Source organism: Arvicola amphibius, chromosome 8 (assembly GCF_903992535.2).
Source record: "Arvicola amphibius chromosome 8, mArvAmp1.2, whole genome shotgun sequence".
Classification (NCBI taxonomy): Eukaryota; Metazoa; Chordata; class Mammalia; order Rodentia; family Cricetidae; genus Arvicola; species Arvicola amphibius.
Window position 1 is genome coordinate 25,952,723 of NC_052054.1, and position 15,930 is coordinate 25,968,652.

Sequence of the window (15,930 nt, forward strand, 5' to 3'; positions counted from 1 at the left end):
GATACTACAGCTTTAGCATGATTCATTTTCCAAATGACAGTCATTTTTCCCAAGCCTGCAAAGGGTTACTTTATACCCCAATTTAACCCCAGGAACACGATATCATATCATCCCCTTCTTGAGTAGTGTGACAGACTCCAATGCAGCGGCACACCTAATGTCTTTCTGACTTTCACTCCCTTGCCTTTGCTTTCGTCTAGATGTACATCTTACTTACACACAACACTACTGTTTCCCCTCCACTCAGATATGTTTTTAATCAAGTAAACCTTTCTCTTGATAACTTTTTCAGACTGAGTTATATCTCATTAATGCTTTCCCCAATATTAAATTTACTTTTTCTTTGAATTTCTTCTGGTGCCATTCATTCCATGTTCACATATGTAGCTTGCTATTTATGATATTATCATAAATACTTCTCTCTCTCTCTCTCTCTCTCTCTCTCTCTCTCTCTCTCTTTCTCTCTCTCTCTCTGTTTTTTCTTTTCTAGACAGAATCTCACTATGTAACCCTAGCTGCCCTGAAACTTACTGAGTAGACCTGGTTGGCCTCAAACTCACAGAAATCTACCTGTCTCTGCCTCCTGAGAACTGGAAATAAAGACTGTGCCAGCATGCTCAGCTCGTAAGTATTGTCTACCTTTCCCCTTTCTCCCCCACAGTCTGTGGAACATACTGGAAGCAGCAAAAAGCATCCTAGTCCAACTATCTACCTTTTCCACTTACCTGTTCAGTTCTAGAGATGTAGCCCACCCTCCTGATAACTGGTATTGGTTCAACGGGAGTCATCAGAGTAGTGGAGATATTCCTCTATCAGATCTAGAGACAAGTCACGCCCTACTTCCAGGGAGTGGGGACTGCACCTTCTTCACCCAGTCCACTAAGAGGGGCGCATCATGAGAAAGCAGTTTCTATATATTTATTGGGACAACATAGTTCCATCATTTGGCAAGTTTATCAGTGTTAAATATATTGGATATGGGAAAAATTTCTTCCTGGAGTTCATTTAAACAACCCTCTGAAAGATCATACCGCCGGATTTTCTCTTGCCCATTCGCAGATATATCAGAGGCCCTCAAACTATTGACTACCCAGAAGTCACTTCATAAGGCCAGGACTCTTCATAGAAATATGTGTATATTTTTACATAAGGCTAGGACTCCTTTTCTTTGTCTGTATGGGCCCTACATGTTCAACATCAAAGAGAATTTCTTCGCTCTTACCTCTACATTTTATAATTATTTTTCTCTCCAAGGCAGGCATGTCCCCACAGTCAATGTCAGGGTGCAATGTGAGTCCCCCACCTCTTCCCTTCCCTCTACACCCCAGAAGCATGCAGGCCCATCCATTTGAAGATAATGTGGAGACTCAGATGTAATGGGTAACAGTAAACTTGTTAAAGCTATCAAAAAAATGAAGTCATTTATGTTTTCCTAGTCATTCTCCTTGATATATATATATATATATATATATATATATATATATATATATACACACATACACACACACACACACACACACACATATATATATATATATATAGAGAGAGAGAGACTACTAGATGAAAAAGGAGTCCATCTAGTAGTCTACTTGGGAAACAGGGTAAGGTTTTGTCAATCTTTAGGGTCTACTCCAACCTTGGTTAAAATAAAATAAAAAAGCTGTAAAGCTTCATAGAATAATGCTTCTGGCTATCCTATAAAGGCCCTAATTAAGGACAGGATTAGAAATACCTAAAGACTCCTTTCCTGCCCTTCAGGTTATTCTACTCTGAAGAGGAAGGTGTGTCCTCGCCCTTCCCCCACCCTGCCCAGTCTCCTAGCATGGTAAGATGTCTTCTCTCATAGCCTCAGAAGGGAAAGATCTTGTTTTCTCTGCTCCCTGAAAACTCCTCCTCACAAAGCTTGCTCTTCCCAGACCACCGTCCCGTCATTCTCCAGTTCCAGAGGAGCCTATGTCACGACTATGTCATGACTGAAGCACAATCCAGCCAGGTCAGATGAGCTCTACTGACAGCCCAGGCTGTCTCCACTGATCTCTGTCCATAGGCACTGTGTGCAGTGTCTCTGACCCTGGCCCTTGTGGCTCCCACTGTCCTATGTTCCCTCCTAATCAGCCACTTCACTCCTCCTCTCACAAGACTAGGGACAGAAAACACAGATCTTTTGTTCAAAAAAAGAAAGAAAGAAACCACCATGAATTTCAAAGTAGCAACAACATGGCATTAACCCAAACATGGGCCTTCTAAATGCAGCAGCCAATGTTATTACAGAGGAATGCCTTCCCGGAAAGCTAGCCTGCTAAGGCATATGCCTTCCTTCTAATAGTCTTCAACTTTGTGCCTCTAATACTATCTGACTGTATTTGTGTGTCAGATCAATGGATTTACAGTAAGAAAGGTTGACAACTCACCCTAGTTCATAATCCAGCCTTACTTGGATCGCATTATTGGCTCCACTACACCCAAAATTGTCACAGATGACTCAGAGTGATATTCTATTCCCAGGGAAGCAACTTCTTGACCAATCAAAAATTAATAATATGGAAATAATTTGTCATTCAATAATCAAGTTTGACACTTAGCCAGTTTCTCACTTGATGCTAAGGATACAAAACTGTAGACGTATGTATCTTAGGTAGCATACAGTCTAGTGGGTATAGTCAGACTTTGAGAAATAATCCTAGAACAATCAGAAAGCAATATAATAAAGAAGTAGGTAGATAGGAAGGGAGAGAGGGAGGGAAAAATACATAAATAGGATAATCAGAGCTTCTTTTCTATTTGTGTGTGTGTGTGTGTGTAAGGGGGGAGTCTGACTTACCCCATATATGTTCTATAGAATATCTTTCTAAAAAGATGAATTATTCAGAGGTATTTTCTCAAGCCCTTTCACCCTGTCCTTTGGAGAAAAATGTGGAGAAACTAGTTACAATAGCTGCAGATATCTCTGGCCATTTCTTGAACATACATACAGAGAGGAAGAGAGACACAGAGAAGGGGGGAAGAGAAGAAGGAGGAGGAAGAGGAGGAAAAGAAACCTATCCAACCATAGAAAACAATGTTCAGTGTTTTGTGCAACTCTGGATAGCCCATGCTGTTTGTGAGCCATCTGTGAAAGAAGCATCCTTTCCACAAAGCATCTCCAAATCCGGCATGCCATCCTGAGATGAGTGCTCCAGCAAATAACCACTGTACATAAAGGGAGAAGGAGATTGCACACACTGCAGGAAGCTTCCTAAATGAGTTGTGCAACTTGGCCCTTCAAAAAAGCTTCTCATAAACAATAGGCACAGGAAAAGGTTTAGTAAAGCTTCGCCGGACTCTACTGGCACTACTGCCAATCAGCAGACTTTTTTCAAAAAGATGTCATCTTTGAAGGTTGCACTCCCTAAGCTAACAGCATTTCAAATACTAGTGTTTATGATTGCTCTTCCTTAAAAATGATCTTTGACCAAGAGGCAATAGTTAGGAGCATAATTCTAGTCTAGCGCTAAGAGGCTGAGAACCCAGACACAGGAAAGAAACTATTCCTCCCGGTAGCAACACCCTCCCCACACCCCATCAGCTTCCCTGAAAATGTACAGCTGAAGTTGCGCGACTTAATAGGATAGAGAGAGAGGGGGAAAGAGAGAGAGAGAGAAAGAGAGAGAGAGGGGGAGAGAGAGAGAGAGAGGGAGAGCGAGAGAGAGAGAGAGAGAGAGAGAGAGAGCCAATCAGGGAACTCCTGGTTTTGTTCTTTTGCTTTTTCCTGGAGACACACTCTGGTTCAGCACCTTCCGCCATCTCTTTCAGTGTCACGTGCCATCCCTGTCAGCCGTCTGTCCATGTGTCTCACTCCCTACCCCTCTGTTCAGGAGCAGCCTTTCCTAACAGTCTGTAGATAGGCCTTCTCTGGGTCCTATACATCAAGAGAGGAACGAAGAAACCTCCATTGCCTCTGAGGTAAGTCCTCTTCCTCACAAGCTGGCCTTGCTTGATTCCTGAGATTCCATCGGCAGAGTCACTGCTGTAAATGATGAAGTAATTGTCTAGATTCCTTCTTAGTGACAGCTCACCAGAGGGAACTGCAGTGAGGGAGAACAAAGCTTCCAGATGCCTAAGGGAAGAATAAGTCCCATACCAGAGCCAGGAGCTCCTAAGGAAATGACCAAACTCCAGAGGACGAGCCTTTCTGTTTTATAAGCACACAGAGGTCTAGAACCTCTCGCCAGCCATCTTGTTCTGAAGTTGCTAACTCTCAGTGGCCTGCGGAATGATCACAACCTGGAAAGTCACAGGAAAGCTCCAGCGGTGCTGCCTGTTTCCCCACGCCGGCTACAACAATGCCAGGATGTGCTCGGCCTTCCTCTCAACTCAAATACTTGGCCATTGGCTGCAATGTTGAAGTGGCCTCTCCAAGCCTCCCAGCATCCTTAGATAGCAGTGAGAAGCTCATCATCAGAATTCCTGATGAGATGCTTGAGTCAAGAGCCATGGCTCTCCACACCCCCCTTGTTGGCAGACTGCTGGAGGAGATACTTCTCTGTGGTACTGTAGCTTCCAGGGAGAGCAGTAGGGTGTATGTCCACTGAGCCTCCTCAGCCAGCTGCCCACAGAAGCAACAGATGAGAACTGAAGCGAAGGTAGGCTTAGAGTCATGCCTACCTTCCTAGGGCTCCTGCTGCTGCTGCTAATGATGATGATGCAGATGCTGAAGGCAATGCTACTGATGATGACGATGTACTCTTCACATTCTTTAGACCATCTACCTCTCTAAGACTCTGTTTCTTCCTCTATGTAATAGGGACAATATTATTGGGACAATATTGTTCACACCTTGCGGCCATGGATAAAACACATAGGGACAGTTTACAACAAATACATTCTCTGTGGCAGTTTCTTACTCATGTGGAGCATATGCATTAACTAATGTCCTTAATCCCAACAGAAAAAAAGAATTTTTTTCTTTTAATAACTGTTACATTCTAGCTATTTTAACTAAACTCCAATACAACTAGCCCAAGAACTTACATCCCCAAGACTCGGCAGAGATTTTGAAAGCCTTGACTAAATATAGATTTTTGAAATGATTTCTAGGCAGCAGGGAAAACGGAGGACTCTTCTTAGGAAATTAAAAATGTGAGTTTGGGCTGATAAATATTTACTTGGAGCCCTCAAACCAATTATTCTGTTCATCTTAGAATTACCAACAAATGAATTTACAATAGCCTTTCAACTTCTTACTTACTCCATAGGAAACATGAGCGGGAGGAGGGGGGAGAGGATGGGGGGATGGGACCCTCTCTGTGTATTTTGAGAACACCCAAATAATACTGAATGTTTCTGGGGATATTCTAATCAAGTATCCATGGTAATGAGACTGCAAAGGACTCCCCCAAAGTGGCCTAATTTACCCATACAGCCCCAAGAATAAACATCTGGGGCTATAGCATAAGCCTCCAAGTCTTTCTGAATACAAAAATCGATAGCTTGAACTCAAAGAAAGAAAAGGACTCAGCACAGGACTTCAAATTCCTGAGGTGGGAGTGTTCCGCAGATCTCAGCATGCTGACACAGCAAAGGGGCAGCTAAGCCAAGTCAGGGAGGCAAGGGGTGGGCATGGGGAAGACTGGAAAAAAGAAAGAGGGTTCGCGCTTCTTTCGTTTTTTTACAAAAGATTTCTCAAACTGCTCAGCCCTGGGTAGAGTCAATCAAATGGTTTCTTTTCAAAAGCTTGCCCAACCCAACACCATAATAGAGTTGGGCAAAATGATGTTGTTTGGAGCCTCCAATGGGAAATCATAAATTCTGAGTGATTAATGGTACTTTATGTGCCACTGGCTATTAAAACATTTTTTCTGTTCTTGAGTCATGACGGAAGCTACAGCTTGAATTTAATTGTTCAATTTGCTTTTTGCTTTCCTGACTGAGCCAGCATTGGACTGGGGAGCTGAAAGTTTATACAGTTAGCAAGACCTCAGGGAACAGGCGCTGAGCTGAGCCAATGAGGACACTGACAGAGATTATCTACTGTGCATGAAAACACAGATTCAGAAAGAACAAGGATGTTTAAAAAAAATGGCAGGCTGTAACTCAGGCCGGCAAGTCTACCTTTAAAAAAAAAAAAAAAAAAAAAAAAAAAAGGAACAAACAGAAAGCTTCCTCATTGAAGCTCCTTAACTCTTCCTCTTCCCACTTGGGCCCGCTGTTGTATGATAAGAATAAGTATTCCCTAGCAGTGCAAGACCCACAGTGCAAGCTGTGTAAGGAAGGTGGAGCTTTTGAGGGAGCAGAAAGATTCTGAGTAAAGGACCGCCTGTGTGAACGCTAATGGTTTTCGGCCTCTGTACCTGTAAAGAAGCTCCCTAAAGGCCGGGTGGTGGTGGTGGCGCACGCCTTTAACCCCAATACTGGGGAGGCTGAGGCAGGCCGATCTCTGTGAGTTTGAGGCCAGCCTGGTCTACAGAGCGAGCTCCAGGACAGGTTCCAAAGCTACAGAGAAACCCTGTCTTGAAAGAGAAAAAGCTCTCTAGGTTAGGCTGTGGGCCTCACCTCAACAGGGCCGTGTTTGTGATGTTTTTTTTCTCAAGCACATTTGGGTTAGACTTTGAGGAAAGCAAACTTGTCATTTCCCCCTGCCTTCACAGTGACAGAAAACAGAGTGAAATATAAGACCTGGAAGGTGAGAGTCGGCCATCCTGAAATCTAACCCCGTCATTACAGATCCGGGACTGCTTCTCCTCAGTTGTTTGGTTTTTCTCATGCAGGTTCGTAACAACACCAAGGTGCACGGTCTGAGATTTACACAGACCACTAGCGAATATTTTACAGGGATCTGAAAGAAGCAAAAATGACAAACAAACAAACAAACAAAAATGCCTGAAGGGATATCGCGTTCCAGTCCCAACTCTTTCCCACCAGTGACACCATATTCTAGTAGTTCATGCTCCTTTGGGCCCCAAGTAGAGATGGAGCTAACTAAAAACTTAGGTAAATTCCTCACTGTCTTTCTGTGTCCGAATTTCCTGTAAGAGACAAAACTGTAAAACAAAGAGTCATAAGAGCCGAATCTTCCTGCTGGGGACTTGATGAAGACAAATTGAGTACTGACAGGAAAAGATGGAAGAGCCTTCATGACAGAGGCCAAGCTAATTCAAAACGACAGCATTCATTTGACTGTGCTCATGGCTTACTTAAAACCCAATGAAGAGGCAAAGCCAGGGCCCCCGGAAGCCATTTTAGCGGCCCTGCTTTCACTCAGCTCCACGGTGGCAGCCTCTGAAAGCCAGTCAATCATTATTAAACAGTGATATTTTCATGGCACTTAAAAAAAGTTTGGGATTCCCAAGATCTGCCACTACCTTATCATTAGCATAATTCCGAACCCAGGGTTGATTGCTGTTGGCGCTGCTGTTTGAGGGTGCAGGGTGTCCGAAACAAAACAGAGTTGGACTTTTCTTTCCATGTAAAAGGAATCAGCCAAAACAAATAGGAATTTCTCCTAATTAAAAAGTTCATTAGAAGTGACACAGTTTGCTGGGCAGGGTTGACACATGCCTTTAATCCCAGCACTCCAGAGGCAGATGGAGCCTGGGTTCTGAGTTCAAGGCCAGCCTGGACTACAGAGTTCCAGGACAGCCAGGGCTACACAGAGAAACCTTGAAACAAAACAAAATAGAAAGGACAGAGTTTAGGAGACCCTTCCTGTGAGGCAGGTGATCTAGTGTAGTGGTTCTCAACCTTCCTAATGCTGTGACCCTTTTAGTACAGTTCCTCATGCTGTGGTGACCCCCACCAATCATGAGATGATTTTCATTGCTATTTCACAACTGTAATTTTGTTACTGTTATGAATTGTAATGCAAATGTCTGATAAGTGACTCGGCGCACCCCACAACCACCGATCTAGCTGCTCTTTGTCCTGTTTCAGAAGTTAAAAACAAATGCTTGCCTCCTGCCGTCAGAGCTCATGGAGGGAGCAGGGAGATGGAAGAGATTAGAAGCAGTCTGAGCTGCTGTTGTCCGCTACAGAAACATTCCAAGCAACTCATCTCTGATTATCTCACGGAAGCCTGGACCTCACTGAGCAACCTCTAGTGTGGCCTTCTCCGAGTGCTCAGAAATAGTCCTCCCCCAAATTGTATTTTATTTTATTTCATCATTGGAAAATAGCCAAACACCCGTCTCTTTTGTCTCTGTCTGCCTGTATGCCTGCCCCCACACACACCTTAGTGTTCCTCACACTTGAAAGCATAGATCCAATTTACATTTGTTACAACTTATTATTTCTGATGAAACTTATTTCTGTTTTGCCTCTACAGAACAAGCCATCTGTGTGAAGTCATGCTAAGGTCGACTTGGAAAGGGACCACTGACAATTTCCTCTAAGGGAGGAAGAAACCCCAGCCTGATGTTTTGCTGTGTTTGTGTTTGTGCAGTTGAGGTTTTGTTGCTGTGGTGTGGGCCTTTTCCTCGTTGTTGCCTCTTTGACTATTTGGCGCTAGAAGGCTACCCGGGAATTTTTATCACCATTGGGGGCCTAATATTATCAGTGAAAAAGCGAGTTCCTGTCCTAGTGCTGAACTGAAAAAGAATAAATGTCTTGGATGTCTCAAGTTTCTTTGTCAAGCAAACAGAAATAAAGGGATCTAGTTTACTGGAACACTTGCAGTGCTCGGTGAAATTGATGACTTCGAAGATTCTTCCTTAACCAGGGCCCTCAGCCAAGAATCTGCTGGGCTGTTAAAGACATCATGTTATGGGGCATTGTAAAACAGACCACTGCTGTTGCCGGCGCTTCCCCTGTGGGCTTCAGTGTGCCAGCAGAGAGGCTAGAGGGAGGAACCAGGGGGTGATGGGCACAGCTACTTGGCCAAGAGACAGCAATGATATGGGACCTAATATGCAGCCTGGTGTTTTCTGTCCATAAACATCACATTCAAAAAGGAAAGAAAAGGAGCTAGATTAGCATGGGGCGTGGCTTGGTTTTTCTTAGAAATGTGCGGCTCTGCAGAAGTGTGCCTTTATTTTTGGCACAAATTGCTACAGCAAATTACATAGCTTATCAGATGTGGTTTTTTGGGCTCTGTGGAGAAACCACTGCAGGGACTTGCTCTCTCTGTTCTTTGTTCCCTGTTGGATATTTGGGATAAAAACAATGTCCCCGTACCATTCGGGAACAGGCTACAATAATACGTATTAACAATATTTGTGATCCAATTAAACTCACATTATGACAACTTAGCATAGGCGATAGGCCTTGCTTCTCAAAGAGTTTTCCACTCTGCCCCAGAGACGTGAGATACCAGGTTTGAACCTCTGTGCTCCAAATAAACAAATGTAAACCTTAGAAGAAGAGGGTAGAACCAGAAATAAAGAAGAAAAAGGTCAGTCACAGGGATGTGCTGATTATTTCCAGTTATTTCCTTGCTGAGAAAGGGAGAAGGGCAGGTTTAAAACATAATTTTATGAGCCGGAGTTTTCCACCACACAGGAAATTCATGTGTTCATCAACTTATTCATTCATTTATGCAAAGGCAAAGCACTTTAGGGAATGCAAAAGAAATTAGAAAGAAAACAACCAAGGCTCAAGGAGGCAAATGCATTCAATGCAGAATGCATGCTCAAGCAAGAATCTGCAGGTAGGAGAGCAGTCGCTGTGGCAGGGAGGGGCATCCTAATCAGAGGCTCCAATGACACATAGGTTTTCAAGGGCTTTGTTGCTGTTGCTGTGGTTGCTTGTCTTGAACCCACCCTTTGCTTGAGTGACAGGTTATGTGAAAACCCAAGGCTGAATACAGTGAGGAAGGAGAAGGGAGCCCCATTCATCCTTCTGTCTCCTCTGTTCTTCCACTATTGTCCAGTACAACCCAAGTGTCCACAGTGTGAAAGCCACTTAAACAAAGAAGGTGTGGGGTGCGCAAAGGAAGGCAGGCAGCACTCTGGCAAGGAGAACAGCATGGGTGAGGCTGAATGAGGGCCTGAGCGGTAGATTTTCAGCTAGCACAATGAGAGCATGTGCACAAAGTAATCTGCCAAAAGTCCGATCACTTGCCATTGGGGACCACTGAGCATCTCTAAGTAGGGGAGTGATTAGGTAAAGCAACACTTACAAATACTGATGAAACAGCCATATGCTAATGGGCCAGGAACCCAGACGGACCATAGCAGAAGTGGCGGCCCCTCCCACTAGAGCTGCAACATGGGGTTCAGCTGGGTCTTAACAACCGAGTGGATATGAAGTTAAAGGAAATGAAGGCTGGTGATGTATCTCGGTGGTTAGCACTTGCCTAAAGCCTGTGGCCCTGGGTTCAATCACAAGAAAGAAAGAAAGAAAGAAAGAAAGAAAGAAAGAAAGAAAGAAAGAAGACCAACTTTAAGTGATCAGATTGAATGAGCAATATTTTATAACATACTGCTGTAAGAATCTGAGGTTTTTCGTCATGTTTATTATCCCTATTAGTCATTATGTAGCTATTTTACTAAATCTTTCTAACCCTACACTACAAAAATACCATGAGTTTTCAGGGCTTATATGTTAAATGCTATTATTACTTACATATGAAACATTAACAATTCAGTTCAAGATATTTTTCTTGATCACCTTTGTATCACTAACTATAACCTAGCATAGAAAGAAACTCAATAAATGACGATACTACTTACTGGTACTGCAAAAGAGAATTGGGTAGGTTTCAATTTTTAGCCTATTTTTCTTAGATAACGAAAACAGATATAAATGCAAGTTCCCTGGTCTTGCATAACTCATAGGGCCAAGAGTTGTTGAATGTCAGCAATGGGTGTAGAAACTAGGCCAACAGCAAGCAGAGCTGCAAGAATTAATTAGCTCACCTGAGAGAGTGAGTTTAAAGGCAACAGAGGAGAAGGAGCTATGGATGCTTACGCAAAAGTCAAAGGGAAAACCAGAACAGTCCAAAAGTAAAGGATGCTTCTTCGAGGGTAAATTTGGAGTGGTTTGCCAGACACCCACACTTTGAGACATTTATAAACCATAGCAGGAAGAAACCCTCTTTCAAAAAAGTCTAAAATTTTTTTTTTTAATTTTAGAAGTGGAAATAAAATGCCCAATTAATTAAGAGTAGTCGACCCATATTGAAATGCTATCAGAATCCTTTGCCGTATTTATAGAATTGTGGCTAACCGCTTTGCCCCACATGCGAATGGGGCCCTGCTGAGAAACTGCTTCTAACCCAGGGCTTTTCATCCTTTTCGTCGCCTTTTTTCTCTCTCTGCTGATGCCCGCTTTCTTCATAACAACAAACAATGCATTTCTGCTGTTTTAACGCAACCACATCACATCCCCAAATCTCCCTTGCAGATCTAATTGTTTCATCAACTCGCCCAAGACTCCTGGTTTGTTTCGTTTTTGTTGTTATTGCTGTAGCTATTGCTATATTTTTTGAAGGTTGTGTCTTGTTCTACTCTCTTCTTTGGTTATTAAAAAGGAGACAGGGGAAAAGATGAATGAATGACACAAAATATAATCCCTTTGTTGCTAAAGACATCTGGACTCTCCACTCATTATTACTCAGACTGTAAGCCAAGCATCTTTTTTTTAAAGAAAACAGGGATGGGGTAAGGATATGTTTATGATAAAGCAACACCATAGACTTTGGGTGTAATATTTTCTTCTAGGAGAAATTATTATGTATATTTTAACAATAAAGTGAATAAATACAAATTTGAGTGCTTATATGTTAATGTTATAAGTTATATGTACAATTCAAGTGAAATTTTAAAATTATTTTAAAATTATGACTAATAATGATGGCAAGAGGTCAGAGAAAGAAAGCTCCAGGAACAAAAACTTATGAGTAGTATTCTTCAGAAATACTACACTGGCACTTACTGAGCTCAAGCTTCAAGGACTGTTTTAGTCAAACAATAATAAAATAATAATAATTATAGTAATAAATAATAATTACCAAAACCTGGGTTGAGCAGAAGGACAATACAAAGTGAGAGCAATTCTCGCCAAACCTAGATCCTACACATTACTGGGCAGCGTCCTCTTAAGGCAACTTCTCATCAAGGAAACCTTTGGGGAGCTTGTGTGCACACGCAAGGCTTTAGACGAGTGTGTTCATTCAGTTCTGCATTGTTCAGAAGAACAAGGGTCTTGGTCCCCACTCCCCTGCAGCTTAGGTTGCTGAGAACTCCCACCACGGACTTACAATTTATTTATTTATTTATTTACTTACTTACTTACTTACTTACTTATTTTTGGCTTCTCACCTTCTCAAAAACCTGGTAGGCATCTGACTCAATACTGTTGGCTCTATTTATTTTTTATCAGTTGTGTTTTTGAGATACAAAAACATTAAATAAGGTGATGGAGCGATGGCTCAGTGGTTAAGATTGCTTGCTGCTCTGACAGAGGACCAGAGTTCAATTCCCAGCACCCACATCAGGTAGCTCACAACTGCCTGTAACTCCAGTCCAGAAGATCCAGTGCCCTATAGGGGCCTACACAGACACCCACACACATGTACCATACATGTGCACACATGAGTGTACACACACAATTTCTTATATCTTTTAAAAACACTTTTTAGTTCTGATTTAACCTCATTTTCCAAGACTAACAGTATCCTTTTGTGTCTGTATTGACGATTTTCCTCATTCTTTTCTGGTTTAGGGGAGTCTTATTTATTGGATTGTTTTCCCCCTTTTTTTGTTCGTTTGTTTGTTTCTTGAGACAGAATTTCTCTGTGTAGCTTTAGAGCCTGTCCTAGAACTCTCCCTGTAGACCAGGCTGGCATCAAACCCACAGAGCCCCACCTGCCTCTGCCTCCTTAGTGCTGGGATTGAAGGTGTGGGCCACCAGCACCCATTGGAAGGTTCTAATTGCAAGTACAGCTAACTGACCCATCAGGCTCTCACTAGTCCAATACTCAGTCCAGAGCAGGGAGCAGCCAAGAGGCCTCCTCTAGAAAATTCTTAAAGAAAAATCAGGTCAAGAAAGAATTGTCACTGGGCAGTGGTGGCACATGCCTTTAATCCCAGGCAGAGGCCAGCCTGGTCTACAGAGTGAGTTCCAGAACAGACAGGACTACACAGAGAAGCCCTGTCTAGAAAAAAAAAGAAAGAAATGAAGTAAGGGAGGGAGGGAGGGAGAGAGAGAGAGAGAGAGAGAGAGAGAGAGAGAGAGAGAGAGAGAGAGAGAGAGAGAGAGAGAGAGAGAATCGCAGGTACTGTGCACGACAGTGAAGGTGGAGGGCATGTTTTACTTACACGGAGGGTGAGACAAATAATGCAGCCACATGATGAAGGAAGAAGAGAATTAAGCTTAAAAACAGGGCGGGGTGGAGGGCGCTAAACTTGTCCCTGGTGCCCTGATGGAGCGAGAACAAAATGTGATGGGTACCATGGTAGGCAAACAGGAAACCCTGTGGCATGCTCAGTGCTCTCCACAGCTAAAGGGGCCTCTGGTATGTCAGGCAAAGCACAGTCAAATCGTGATTTCGGCTCATCTGAACGTTGCTCTGCAAACATCATAGCAACCCCGCCTTTGTCAGGGACAGCGCATGTTGCTCTTTTCTATTTTCACGGCACTGATTTTTCACTCTTTCTTTGCATGCATGTGCAGTACTCCTTTTCTGGGCCGATTTCTTATCTTCATATATGTATCTCATCGCCTTTGCAAACCTAGAACGAACTGCTAGCCTGATGTCTTTCATGGTCCCTGTGTTCCTCACAATCTTCACGTTTTGAGGTAAAAGGTATCAATCTAGGCGCCAGGAGCCAGGCACCTTGTTTCTTGAAATGGAGTCTCTGCGCAGGAGCTTGCTGATTTGCCCTCAGTGAGTGGCCAACAAGCCCCCGGGGGGAGGGGGGGACGGACCACCTGTCTTCACTGTTCCAGAGCTGGGATTAGACGTGCAGTGCGTACGTGCGCACCACCATGCTCTCCTTTTACGTAGGTGCTGAGGACTGGATTTGCATCTTTGTGTTTATGAGGCACCTACTTTACTGGCTGAGCCATTTCCAACCCTCTTATCCCCACTCCCTCATAATCTTTGTTAAAGCCCAGCACATCGAGCCATTTGCGTAAATGCTGATCAAGGGTCAATTCTTCGGGAAGAGGAAAAACAAGTCATCAGGAGTTAGTGAAGTATCCCCAGGCGAGCTCATCACAGCTGCTCCCTGAAGTAGCAAGAATTCCTGAGGAATGACTGATGGCCTCTACCTGGAGCCAGGGCAGCATTCATGAAGAGGATGTCTGACTCTCTTACCATCAAGCCAGTTTCCATTGGCCAGTCTGAACCAGTCCCAGTGTCTTCCTTTCTCGGCATGGCACTACTCTTGCCGATTCTATGGTGAAAGTTTTTCTCCCACTTCAAACAAAGTTATTCTTCACAACACAACCTGTGAAACATAAATTCTACTGGTCTCCCTGAGCTCACAGTCCCCTCTGGTTCCCTCAGCACCCACTGCTAGGATGATTGCTCTGTCCCTGGCATCCTTGGTGACTTCCTCTGCAACTGGAAACTTAGTGCTCTGTGATGAGTTGTCTTCTGTTCTTTGGTCTGGCCTCTGAGCTCATTGAGACCTCACTGCTTTGCAGCACGGTGCTGTGATTTTCAGGTATTCAATGGGTGGTAAAGTGAAATACATCGCCACTTCAAGGAGCAGAGACAGAGTAGTAGGGAAGCACACATTTAGTCACATGCGTGTATACACACACCACCACCAGCACCACCACCAGCACCACCACCAGCACCACCACCATGGGATGGTTACTTTGGGTGTCATTGAAAAATCACAGTAACCGCGTAAGGTAGGTTCCCACCTCACTTCCTTTAAGCCAATGCAGAAAATTCATGTTACATATTTTCCCAGGGTGGTTGTCCAAGTGTGAACATGAGGTCAGAGACTTCCCTGTCACTAACACAGGACAGTGCAATGCTACCGATGGAATCCTAACAATCCAACAGTCCCTGTTCTTTTCAAAAAGCCTGTCTCTCCATTCTCCTTGGCCCCTCTGAACTCTGTCTTTCCTCTCTTAAATACTGTTGCCAATAGTACACTGGACAATATTGCATCTATATATTGATGATCTACGGATATCAGCAATAATGACAGGCTCCACCATCTGGCGTTAGCACAAAAACACCACACGGTTTCCCAGTCAGTGTGCCCCGCAAGTCATTCCACTCACTGGTATGAAGACTTGCTCTTCTGGCCTTCTGAGTCAGTCAGAATTGGAACACGTGAGTGGACGTGTGTCTGTCTGCTATAAAGGAGAAACGTCAATGTAGACAATACCCAGTGGTGTGAACTGCAAGCATCACGATTTATCCACAGGGCTTATGTCACTTGATTCTCATAAGGCCCCTCATACACACAATGTAAATAGTGTGGCTGTCTGACTGACGGAAGTCTGGTAATTTACCCAAGGTTAATAAGTTAGTTAGTGCTAGAGCCCTTAGCAGAATCAAGAGTCTTGTTATTTTGTTCAGTTTTTTTCCCTCATGCTAGGAGAGGAGGGATGGAATTGAATCAAGACAGTCACGTGGCCGGGCCTACATAAGACACCAGGAGCCTTCAGTCATGTGGAAAAAGTTCCTTGGTAAGGAGCCACTCTTAGCACAGCCCAGGGAGAGAGGGAGGAGGGGAGGTGAAAGGGGGAAGAAAGCAGGGTAAGTAAGGAACCATCTACAGCTTGGGAATTGACATGAGATAGTTTTCTTCAGTGTTCTTGCTCAGAAAACAACATGTTTGAAATGCTGAGAACTCCACACTTAGTCTGTTAATAATTTACCAACTGAAACCATTAAAGATGTTGACAAAAGCTTTTCCATTTACTATGGGTGTCTATGGGTTATTTGAAACCACTCATTACCTTTATACACTCCTAGGTTATTGCTGAGTGTCCCAACTCAGAGGCGACCTAGCCTGACAGTGGAGAGGCCTGGGTTTGAACACACGA

General features: G+C 43.6%; 1 long non-coding RNA gene across 1 annotated transcript; it reads left to right on the forward strand.

Moving 5' to 3' along the window:
* The first annotated feature begins 515 nt into the window (after window positions 1-515).
* LOC119820235 lies at window positions 516-6,741 on the forward strand. Its single transcript, XR_005286450.1, has 4 exons — window positions 516-624; window positions 1,759-1,825; window positions 3,793-3,942; window positions 6,627-6,741. It is a non-coding gene; the product is annotated as an uncharacterized LOC119820235 (long non-coding RNA).
* The last annotated feature ends 9,189 nt before the right edge of the window (window positions 6,742-15,930 follow it).